The sequence below is a fragment of the Aegilops tauschii genome, chromosome 7 (genome assembly GCF_002575655.3).
Source record: "Aegilops tauschii subsp. strangulata cultivar AL8/78 chromosome 7, Aet v6.0, whole genome shotgun sequence".
In the NCBI taxonomy this organism is placed as follows: domain Eukaryota; kingdom Viridiplantae; phylum Streptophyta; class Magnoliopsida; order Poales; family Poaceae; genus Aegilops; species Aegilops tauschii.
This window is the reverse complement of record NC_053041.3, coordinates 479,641,961-479,653,010: the sequence shown is the minus strand read 5'-3', so window position 1 is coordinate 479,653,010 and position 11,050 is coordinate 479,641,961.

The following is an 11,050-nucleotide window of genomic DNA, read 5'->3' as shown; positions in this document are numbered from 1 at the left end:
GATGACCCCCTTTCGAGTCAAAAGGAGCAGAACCCCGTACATCAGAATGAACTAAGTCAAAAGGACGCTGAGATACAGACTCACTGGTAGGATAAGGTAACTGAGTCTATTTGCCAAGCCTACAACCATTACAATGCAATGAAACATCACCAGAGACTGACCCTAAGACACCTTGGTGAACTAAGGAGGACAAGCGAGAGCCACATATGTGACCAAGTCGATGATGCCACTGCTGGAAGGACGCAGAAGAGGAGGCGGCAAGAGCATGAGAGCTGGCATATGTGGTAGCAGCGGAACGAACACGAAGCCAGTCAACCTCCCAAAGGCCCTCAAACTCACGACGCCGAGGGCCAGTGCCAACCAGAGCCTGAGTGCGACGATCCTGAACAGAACAAGAGTCGGCATCAAGAATGACACGACAACCAGAATCAGTAAGTTGGGCAGCGGAAAATAGATTCATGGTAAGACGAGGAACGTGAGAAACACTAGGAACCGGAAAAGACGGAGTGGAAAGAATGCCACGACTAGTAACAGGAAGAGGTGTGCCATCGGCAGTGAGAACATTAAGAGGAAAATCAAGAGGTCGAAGAGAAGATAAAGCAGAAGAGTCAGAAGACATATGGAAAGAAGATCTAGAATCCAGAACCCACGAGGATGTACCTGACTGAGTGGGCTCCGACGGGGGTGGAGTGGTGGTGGTGGTAGTCACAGCGGCAACAGAACCCGTCGAGGAAGAACCAGAGGAAGCCAACATGCGCTTGAGCCGCACAATATCCTGGTCAGTGAGTGACGAAGTCGAGGAAGACGCACGAGTCCCACTAGACGGAGAGCGCTTCAGGTCTTTCCGCTTCTTGTGACAATCAAACTCTGGGTGACCTGGCCTGTTGCAGTAGCCACAGAAGGTGTGCGAGCGTGATCGACCCTCGCCTGAAGAAGGAGGGTGAACGCCCCCCCTGGAGGTGTGGGCATGATCAGTGGAGTGGTGAGGCGAGCAGACGACACAGGAGCTCGGGCAGCAAGCACAGTGGGAACCACAAGCAGACCAGCAGAACAGAGGCGTGTCTCCTCAGCACGAAGCTCTGCAAGCACCTCCGAAATAGGAATATGACCACGAGCAAGCAGGTGAGCACGCCGAGGTTCGAACTCTAGACGAAGGCGAGATAAGAACTCATGGAGACGATAAAACTCCAAGTCTGACCGCACAGTCTGGCAACAACGGCAAAAACCACAAACAACTGTCCCGAGGGAGTCAATCTGGCGCCAGATGGCAGAGCTCTGTGAGTAGAACTCATCAACAGAAGAGTCACCCTGCTGAAGAGCGTGCTCCTGACGCACCACAGATAAGTAGAGAGCATCACCAGAAGGCTGATATCGCTGACATAGATAGGACCACATCGCAGCAATAGTACTGAGACCCATGAACTCAGACGCAAACTGAGGTAAGACACTCGCAGTGAGAACAACAGCAACTCGAGCATCATCGTTGCACCACTGAGTGTAAACAGACAGATCATCTCGGTAAGCAGAAAGAGCATCTGATTAGGCGGATACCTGTTGATCATAAGCATCAACCGCGGCATCGTCAAGGGCCTTGGCTGTATCCCGATCAGCCTGAGAAGCGCATCAAGAACAGGCGGCACCGGCGGGATAGGAGCCACAGGGCAACAGGGCAAGGCGGACAGGGAACCTCGCCAGAGAGAACGCCCCACAGGAGAAGACCACACATGTGAATGCGCATGAAACCCACAAACTCAGCATAGTTGGTGCCATCGAAGATCACCGAGCACCGAGGAACATCCACATAGCCTGACGAAGACATGACGAGCTCACTGGTTTTTTTACACAGGGTCAACTAGGGGCAACACACACTGACCACAGAGGGACGAGCCCGAGAGCAGGAGCACGGGACGAGCGGCCAGGCAGACGAGCGGCCAAGCAAGGACCGGCCGAGCACGGGACGAGCAGACCCTGGCCGGATCCAAGGCGAGGCGGAGCAAGGGGCGACGGCGGCGGCCGGGCCGAGCCTAGCAGTGGACGGGCCGGAGAGGCCGGATCCGCGGCGAGGAGGGCCCCGGTCGGGCACAGGCGGGTGGCTGAGCGGCGAGGAGGGCCACGGCCGGGCACGGAACGAGCAGTCCCGGTTGAACCGCGGCGAGGGGTGGCCGAGCCTGGCAGTGGACAGGCCGGGGAGGCCGGATCCGCGGCGAGGAGGGCCCCGGCCGGGCACGGGACGAGCAGGCCCCGGCGGATCCACGGCAAGGAGGACCGGGCGGAGCTCGGGTCGGGAGCGGCCGGAATCCGGATGGCAAGGGGACAGAGCGAATCGGGGGAGGCGAGCTAGCACGGAGTTGCAGCGTGCGGGAGAGAGAGGAACCTAACATCTGATACCATTTTGGATAAACAGCAACTAGTATTCAGTGAGGGCCAAAGGCCATTACATATACATGTGTGGTGAAGTGCAGAAAATCCCTTATAGAATGGGGAAGAATCGAAAAGGGACTATACACGTCTAACAGTTATCATATGTGAGGATTTGGTTAGGATTTTACAGACCGGACCATTCCAGAAAATAGACGGTGGGACGATGTTTGATGAACCGGATCGGGACTTTAGCTCCGGTGCACCTTCGGCATTTTGACACTTTCTGCGATCACCCACCATAGCCGGTCTAGACTGCTCCTCTCCTGATCCTTTTTGTATGCCTACAAAATTGTGAGCTTTGTCTAGTCTATTTTAGCTATCTTGATCCATTTATATATACTAGCAACTTGCTACGCCACAAAACATTAAGACACAAGGTCGAATTTGTTTAACTCAAGAACCGTGTAAGGTAGCTTATTAGATGAGTTTTGTTAGTTGGCACAAATGGGATTGAGATGGTCAGGAGGTGAATTCAATAAATTATTCGAAGTGTGAATCCATATATACAAATTATTCTTATTGTAGGGTGACATGGAAGAATATATATGGATTGTATCTACATAGAGATATTGTCTATGGACCAAAAGGCCGCATGAAAAGTTTTTAACACTGTCGACTGATTTAACTGAAATAAATAGAACAACTTAACTAATGTGGTTTGTATATTAAAGTGTACTAGATCGTGAATGGCGCGCGTTGCTGCGCCCGTGTATTATGAATTTAGGATGAAATAGGTTTGCAGTGTTTTTATAAAAACGTGTTTTTTCGAGGGGTTGTTATGGGTCACATAATAGAATTTTCTTTATTTTACTTGGGTTATGGGCCTTTTTTTGTGAAGTGCAAATGCAGTCACATCAATAGATCATGGTTTTCTCAACAAAAAAGACCATGGTGAGGCTCATGTCGTCTTAATTCTCCCGTAGAAGCTATATGAAGAGGCAAGTTAGTGAATATTATATGCTGATTAATGGGTGGGCAATAATAAAATGCTTATGGCTTTTCAGTTTTCATTCTTGATTACGTATTTGTAACTGATGAGTAAAAAACTTCTTTTATAGTTATTATGCCCGAAATCAGTGTTGTACTTGCACATCACAACGCAATCGCCGGTTCCATCTTCTCTAGGTGCGGTTAATGGCGCGCGTTGCGGCGCCTGTTTATTAGGACTGTTGAATGAAAGAGGGTTGCAATGCTTTGTAAAAGCATGTAGTTGGTTTTATTTTTGAGTAATTACAAATCACAGAATAGAAGTTCCATTGTTTCAGTTTGGCTCGCATGGGTCTTCTTTGTGTGCACTGCACATGCAGTCAGCCCAACTGAAAGCAGTGCCTCAAATTGAATAATTTCTTTCTGGATAAGTGAATTGATAACCCTTGATCTACAGGTAAATTTCAGTAGACAAATTATTTGTTTATTCCTTTTGCACTATCTCTCAGTGTGCCTACAGGTACTTGGCTATACTGAATCTGTCCACATGATCGATTGTCAATTAATTTGGGACTTTATTTTATCTGCCCTATTGATGGACATTGCCCAAACAAAGAGTGCACTTGACATGGCCAGCTGATGCATGAAACAAAAATAACAAAGGTGAATGTACGTTGATAATCCTAACACGTGCACGTGGGTACATCAACAATTCAATTACAGATTCCACTTCACAGTTTATCGGAGAACGAAAACATTCAGAATACACATGACCCGATAATAAATGAAAAAAGAAGAAGGGAAAGGTAGCTAGGTAAGACATACGACCATCTTCACTACCACATTATATGCACGATGCCGAGCGTTTTTGTTGGCCTTTTTTGTTGGATGAACAAACTTGGAATTCTTTTCTATACCTGAAGCAAGTGAAATATACATAAAGTTAGTGAGAAAATACTTTGAAGCGATGTTGGTGAACGCCCACATAATTTCTAATCAAATGAAGGCAATAAAACTGAAACACACACACACACACAAAGAGAGAGAAATTGCCTGCAGACTCACATATATAGTCACTGATCCAACAAAAGGAAATCATGACGTGCTCTGGCCACATACCAGCGCTGCTGACAAATAGCAACCAAAGTTGAGGATCCGGCAATAGCATGGTGTGAACCACACATAAATGATAGCATCAAATTTAACTAACTAATTGCATGCACGCACCGAGAGATCTTGAAGTAGGAAGATGAGCTATTGCTGTGGATACGTACTAACCTGGTTCGACAGCCATTGCAATTTCCCGAATCAATCCACCTGAATCAGGCTCCAGCACCATAGATGAGGTCTGTGGATTACAACGAACATGAACAAAGGGGAAATGAGGTTGTACAAATTTACCAACATAAATACCATTAACAGGTGCTTTGCTCTATGGTTTTTCTATTCCCTCATTTTGAACGCTGGGCTTATAATTTAGTTCTGATGAATAATTCAATTTTGAAAACCACTCACTACAATCAATCAAAATACATGCTCCAAATGAGAACTAAGAAAAGTATCATACCTTCACATTTGCATTCCTACAAAGTGAGGCATGCCCAAATACAGAGGGGACTTGAAAATTATAGGACAAACAAGAATTGATCTGTGATGAAAGAAATACCTTCAAATAGATGACTCTGATATGCACCGTCCTCACGTCGTTCATTTAGAATAGAAAAGCTGAATAGATGGTGGTTACTCTAAGTCAACTCTGCACTGTGTGAAAGAATATTAGACCCGAGGTAAATAATCTCACACTGTAACAATTAGAACTATGAGCAATTTGAAGATGTTGTGTTTAAGCATATTAATCTCAGCCAAGAAATCATTGAAGGTGAAAGCAGTGACTCACCTTGCAATGCAGCAGAATCAGCCAACCAATTGGAACTAAGGTCTAATTGATCAAGCTAGAGAACCTGCGTTTATTTGAGAGCACAAAGAACAATATCAATAGAAATATAATCTGTAATGCAGAATTGGGGGAATGGTGGAGGGACCATTGGCAGAAGAGGGAAGACGAGTGACCTGAGTGTCAACCATGGCTGCCGTTTAAGGTTTTGCAGAAGCGAGGAGTGAAGAGGGTAGACAGTGGACATTATATGGACGCGAGATTAAAGGAGGAGCGTGAACCGACGGCGTAACTGACCCGAACACATCGATTGCCATTACTGGCCTCTTGTAACCGTGATTCAATTACTGAAACGACGGAGTCGAATCGACAACGGACGGTCTGCTGCCCTGGGAACTGCCTCGTGGCATCGCCCGGAAGGCCACCTGGTTGGCCGCCCGCCCTGAATCGCGAGCCTCTCGGCTGGATCTGGGAGACCACGGGACGGCTTTCTTCACCCGCATCCCGCGTCTCCGCCGATCCCCTCGGGCAGCTCGGCCGGCTAGGCCCAGAACCCGCTCCTCCAGTCGATCCCCTTCACGAAGCGCATGGGCGCCTTGCCTCGATCCCGCACCTCCTCCGGTCGATCCAATCGACCTCCACGCATCGGTTGTGGATGGATGAACGCTCATCGGTCGCTTCTCTCTATCCCTCCCCGAAGGCCATGGCTGGAATGGGCCAGCCTAGGCCCAGTTAACCACAGGACGGCGTTTTGGCCTATGGAGCAGCTGCCCATAGGACAGTAGGCCCAGTTTACCATATATGCGGGACAGATCGCTTTACACGGAGATCCAACGACCAGCAACATCCAGATCGCAAAAACGGACGGCCGAAAACACAAATCGCTGTGAGGGCTCGCTTTAGGTGCGGTTATACTGTCCTTAATAATATAGATGTGCTAGTTTATGCTAGACCTATCCATCTAGATCTTGATCCAATTGTTTGAGACAAAAAAGAACAACATCTTGATCAGACTAGCAGTAACCACACTAGCTAGAGTAAGCATCTTTTGCCCATTCTTCCTTGTAGCCTAACTGGTATACATGCCGTGCCCACATGCATACAATATTATAATAAGAAAATGTTTATGCTAAATAAAGCCCTTATATAAATAAAAGAATTATACATGAATGTCAGAAGCACATATATATACAGTAATACCTATATATAATAGAACAAGATCGTGTCCGCCCTGATACGGGTTGATGTGGTCCATAACATACTGTATAACTTATTCAGTGCTGCGCAGATCTTATGCATGCTGATTTGCTTAGTTGGTCATAATATCCGAAACTTAGCCAAATGAGGCATGTGCCCTTGCAGCTGGTAGGATACACTTGTCGAGTAGCTTCGGACTTAGTGTTACATTAATGGCTAAGTCGATTTCAAAAGGTGTAATTTCAGTTTACTGATCAGTGTAAGTTGTAATTTATATTGAACTGAAGTTACATTTTGCAGATGGATTTAGACATAAAGAAATATATCAGTTTAGTTACTTGTAACTTGCGTGAATTTAGAATTTGGGCCGGTCGAATTTCACGTGAAGGAAGGAACAGCCAGAGGGAAGGTAGGAGCAGTCGCCCGCTCGCCGGAGAAGTGATTTGGGTCTATCTTAGGGTGGTAGGCAACCCCAGTATTTATCTTAGGGTGGCAAGTGACCCCATTATCTATCTTAGGGGTGTGGGGGCTGGTGCAGGTTCGCGGAAAGAAAAACAGGTCATCGCTGGGGTTAGAGGGATGGCTGGGGACGATGATAGCATGGGGGTGTGGGCGACAGTTGAGGGAAAGGTGGGGCGGCGGGGCAGTCGTAGGCGGCAGAGGAAGGCGGTTAGGCCTGAGCTGGATCGGCAGGGGTGAGAGAAAGGAGAAAAACAATACATACCGTTTTGAGGTGGAAGATGAAGCATTGTCCATTGGATCAAAATCCAACGGTTGAGACTGGACGGGGAGAATTGACTGATCCCATATTCAATATTTCAGGCGACTAGCCTAGCCGCTCCCAAAAAATATCTCAACCGAACTGACCCAAGTAGAATACATGTGCATTATATGTAGTACAATTTGCATGTGAAATTAGAGCTCTGAAATAAACTAGTCTAGCTAGGATTTCTGTTTATCTGTAAACTTATAGTAACACCATATGGCTACTATATATGTCACTAGTGACGTAAACTGGATTCTAGCACGTTCAATAATTCGCGGAGAATGGTACTTTACGAGGTATGGCAGGCAGGCTCGCGTCTTGATGAACATGAATTAACAGTGCACAAATGGAGATGATTAATCAGGTAGAAGAATTGATAGGAGATAATATTGTATACTACACAATCCCTGATGCAGTTCGTGCATGCTTCCAAACATGCAGCACAACTACAGGAGACAATGTATGCCGACCTACCTTAGCATGTGCGGACGCAAAGATCAATCTAGAGACGATATATTGCCAATTGGGTGCTGACGAGGACGACGCATGGCCCTAGTACATGCCATATCGGTGGTAAAATATTGGCAAATGAGCGAGTTGCATCTGAATGTTTCCGCATTTTGTTTATGAGACAATATCAGGTGGAAACCACATTTTCAGTGGAAGCTTGGAAACCTGAGCGCAGGTTGTTGGATCCCATGTGTATGGACTAGATCCATCCATCACTGCTACGTGCTGTTTGCAAATAAACGCCCGCTGGGTTGCAATGATATTTTGCACATAGCCCCTCAGTGTTTACAAGTCATCAAAGCCAGCATCGTCACCCCATGTCTCCACGTAGACGTTTTATACCAGAAGTGAAACACGGATAATCAAGTATAAACGCCCTGTTTGATACTGTAGCAGCAAACGCCCTATTTGGGTAAACAAAACAACATCACACTCTGCTCAACACAATTCTGCTCAAAGGCAAGTAAAGCAAACAAGTAATAGAATTAGGACCCTGCTCAACAGAACTCTGCCCCTAAAAAAGAGAACTCTGCCCAGTTCCAAACAATGCACTACTGTTAGTCCTAATAACTTGCAGAAATCTTGCCACCAAGCAACCTGAAACAGAAGAGTTGAATTGGTCAGGCAATAGAAATTAATTGCAATACCTAATCTCAGATCACTTCACCAATCAATTGCAATAGAAATTAAATCTGATGGCAAACATCATTTCTATAATTTTCTATGCTCAACCAGTTCCAACATCTTTCTTATTTCCCATCATACTGCACACAATTCTATCGCCGTAAGAGTTCCTTGTTGCTGCATTAAGGGTGTGTTTGTTTGGGCTACAAATTTCACGGGTGGAGGTGCTGTAACTTTAAATGACTCAATTAAGACCTGTTCTTGCTGCAGATGGCTACTTTTGACATGATTTTAACTGAAATTACAGTTTTTCGATAGTTTAGACAATGTATTTAAATGATTTTCACATATAATTTGCCGATTATAAGTTAAATCATCTATTCAACATGTTGCTTAAATGAAACGACTGAGTTGTAAGTTAATCATCCATGACTACACATGAATGTTTTCAGCCAAAAAAATGATGTAAAGATGGCAGTAGCAGTACCAGTTCACTGTCAACAGGACTAGCAGCCATGGCACACACATACAAATAGTCTAGGATTTTTTTTCTCACTCTCAATCACACTAACTAGCAGTAGCACACACACATAAATTAACCTAGCAAATTTGCAGAAGCAGGTATAAGCCCTAGACACCGCTCGAGCTTTCTAAATTCACATACTTATCATCATCTAAATTCCATCTAGACAGCAGCAGTAGCAATTTATAGACATATATCAATTTTCGTTAGACCACGGTCGCACAGAGCACGCACTCCAGGAACATATAGTCATAGACGTATATAACACTTAATTAGGAGAAAATAATTTATACCTCCCCAATTTCTTCAAGGCCAAAATCTGCATCTGCTGACAAGATGCCACTACTTCGTTCCCTCTCCTACTTCCTTCAAAGGATGTGCTGATCTTCGAGGAGACAACCCAATTAGCCACGACCTTGTCCCCTCCTTTATTTGCTTTGCAAATCTAGCTCAATCTAGAGAAGAGGAACCACTAGATTAGCCATGGGACAAAGGAGAACAGGGCAAAGCAGAAAATATGGACACTGGAATCCTCATACCTGGGGACCTAGATCCAGCACGACGTCGCTGGGGAACGCTCAGACGAGTACTGGCACGGTTGGCCGGACAATCGCCGGAGAGGAATCAGCCGCGCCGCTCGCTGACTGCAGGCCCATCACGGAACGCCCGTAGGAGGACTGTCTGTCACGCCCAATATGCGATACTATCCTAAAGAGACTCGAAGGTCCCACCAAGGATAGAACCGCATATTGAAACGCTTTTGCAAGGTGGATATCATTACATCAACATTACATAATAGATGGGGATACATACAAGGCATACAAATGCCGCAAGAATACATCAATACATCATACACAAGATCAACATCTGACTACAGATGAAACACAAACAGAAGCTCAAACGACATCCACCCTGCTAGCCCAGGCTGCCGACCTGGAACCTATCCCCTGATCGAAAAAGAAGAAGAAGAAGAACTCCAAAACAAGTAAACATCGCTCTCGCGTCATGATCATCGCAAAACCTGTACCTGCAACTGGTGTTGTAGTAAATTGTGAGCCACGAGGACTCAACAATCCCATTACCATGGGTATCAAGACTAGCAAAGCTTTATGGGAAAGGAATGGATAAGGTGGTGAGGTTGCAGCAGCGTCTAAGCAATGTATGGTGGCTAACTTACGCAAATAAGAGCGAGAAGAGAAACAAAGGAACGGTCGTGAAACTAACAATGATCAAGAAGTGATCCTGAACTCCTTACGTCAAACATAACCCAGAAAAGGTGTTCACTTCCCGGACTCCGCCGAGAAGAGACCATCACGACTACACACGCGGTTGATGCGTTTTAATTAAGGTCAAGTGTCAAGTTCTCTACAACCGGACATTAATAAATTCTCATCTGCCTCATAACCGCGGGCACGGCTTTCGAAAGATAATACCCTGCAGGGGTGTCCCAACTTAGCCCATCATAAGCTCTCATGGTCAACGAAGGATAAACCTTCTCCCGGAAAGACCCGATCAGTCTCGGAATCCCGGTTTACAAGACATTTTGACAATGGTAAAACAAGACCAGCAAAGCCGCCCGATGTGTCAACAATCCCGATAGGAGTCGCACGTATCTCGTTCTCAGGACACACCGGATAAGCGAAGCGTACAGGTACCGACGTAACCCAAGTTGCTAAGGGATGGTCCCGCACGGTGCTCTAGTTTGGACCAACACTTAGACAAGCACTGGCCCGGGGGGGTAAAATAAGATGACCCTCGGGATGCGCGACTCCCAAGGGAAAAAGGCTAGGTGAGGCAAATGTAAAACCAAGGTTGGGCCTTGCTGGAAGAGTTTTATTCAAAGCGAACTGTCAAGGGGGTCCCATAAATCACCCAACCGCGTGAGGGACGCAAAATCAAGGAACATAACACCGGTATGACGGAAAACTAGGGCGGCAAGAGTGAAACAAAACACCAGGCATAAGGCCGAGCCTTCCACCCTTTACCAAGTATATAGATGCATTAATAAAATAAGAGATATTGTGATATCCCAACATAAACATAATCCAACATGGAGCAATCTTCATCTTCACCTGCAACTAACAACGCTATAAGAGGGGCTGAGCATAGCGGTAACATAGCCAAACAACGGTTTGCTAGGAAGAGTGACAAAGGTTAGAGGTTCATGGCAATTTGGGAGGCTTGAAGA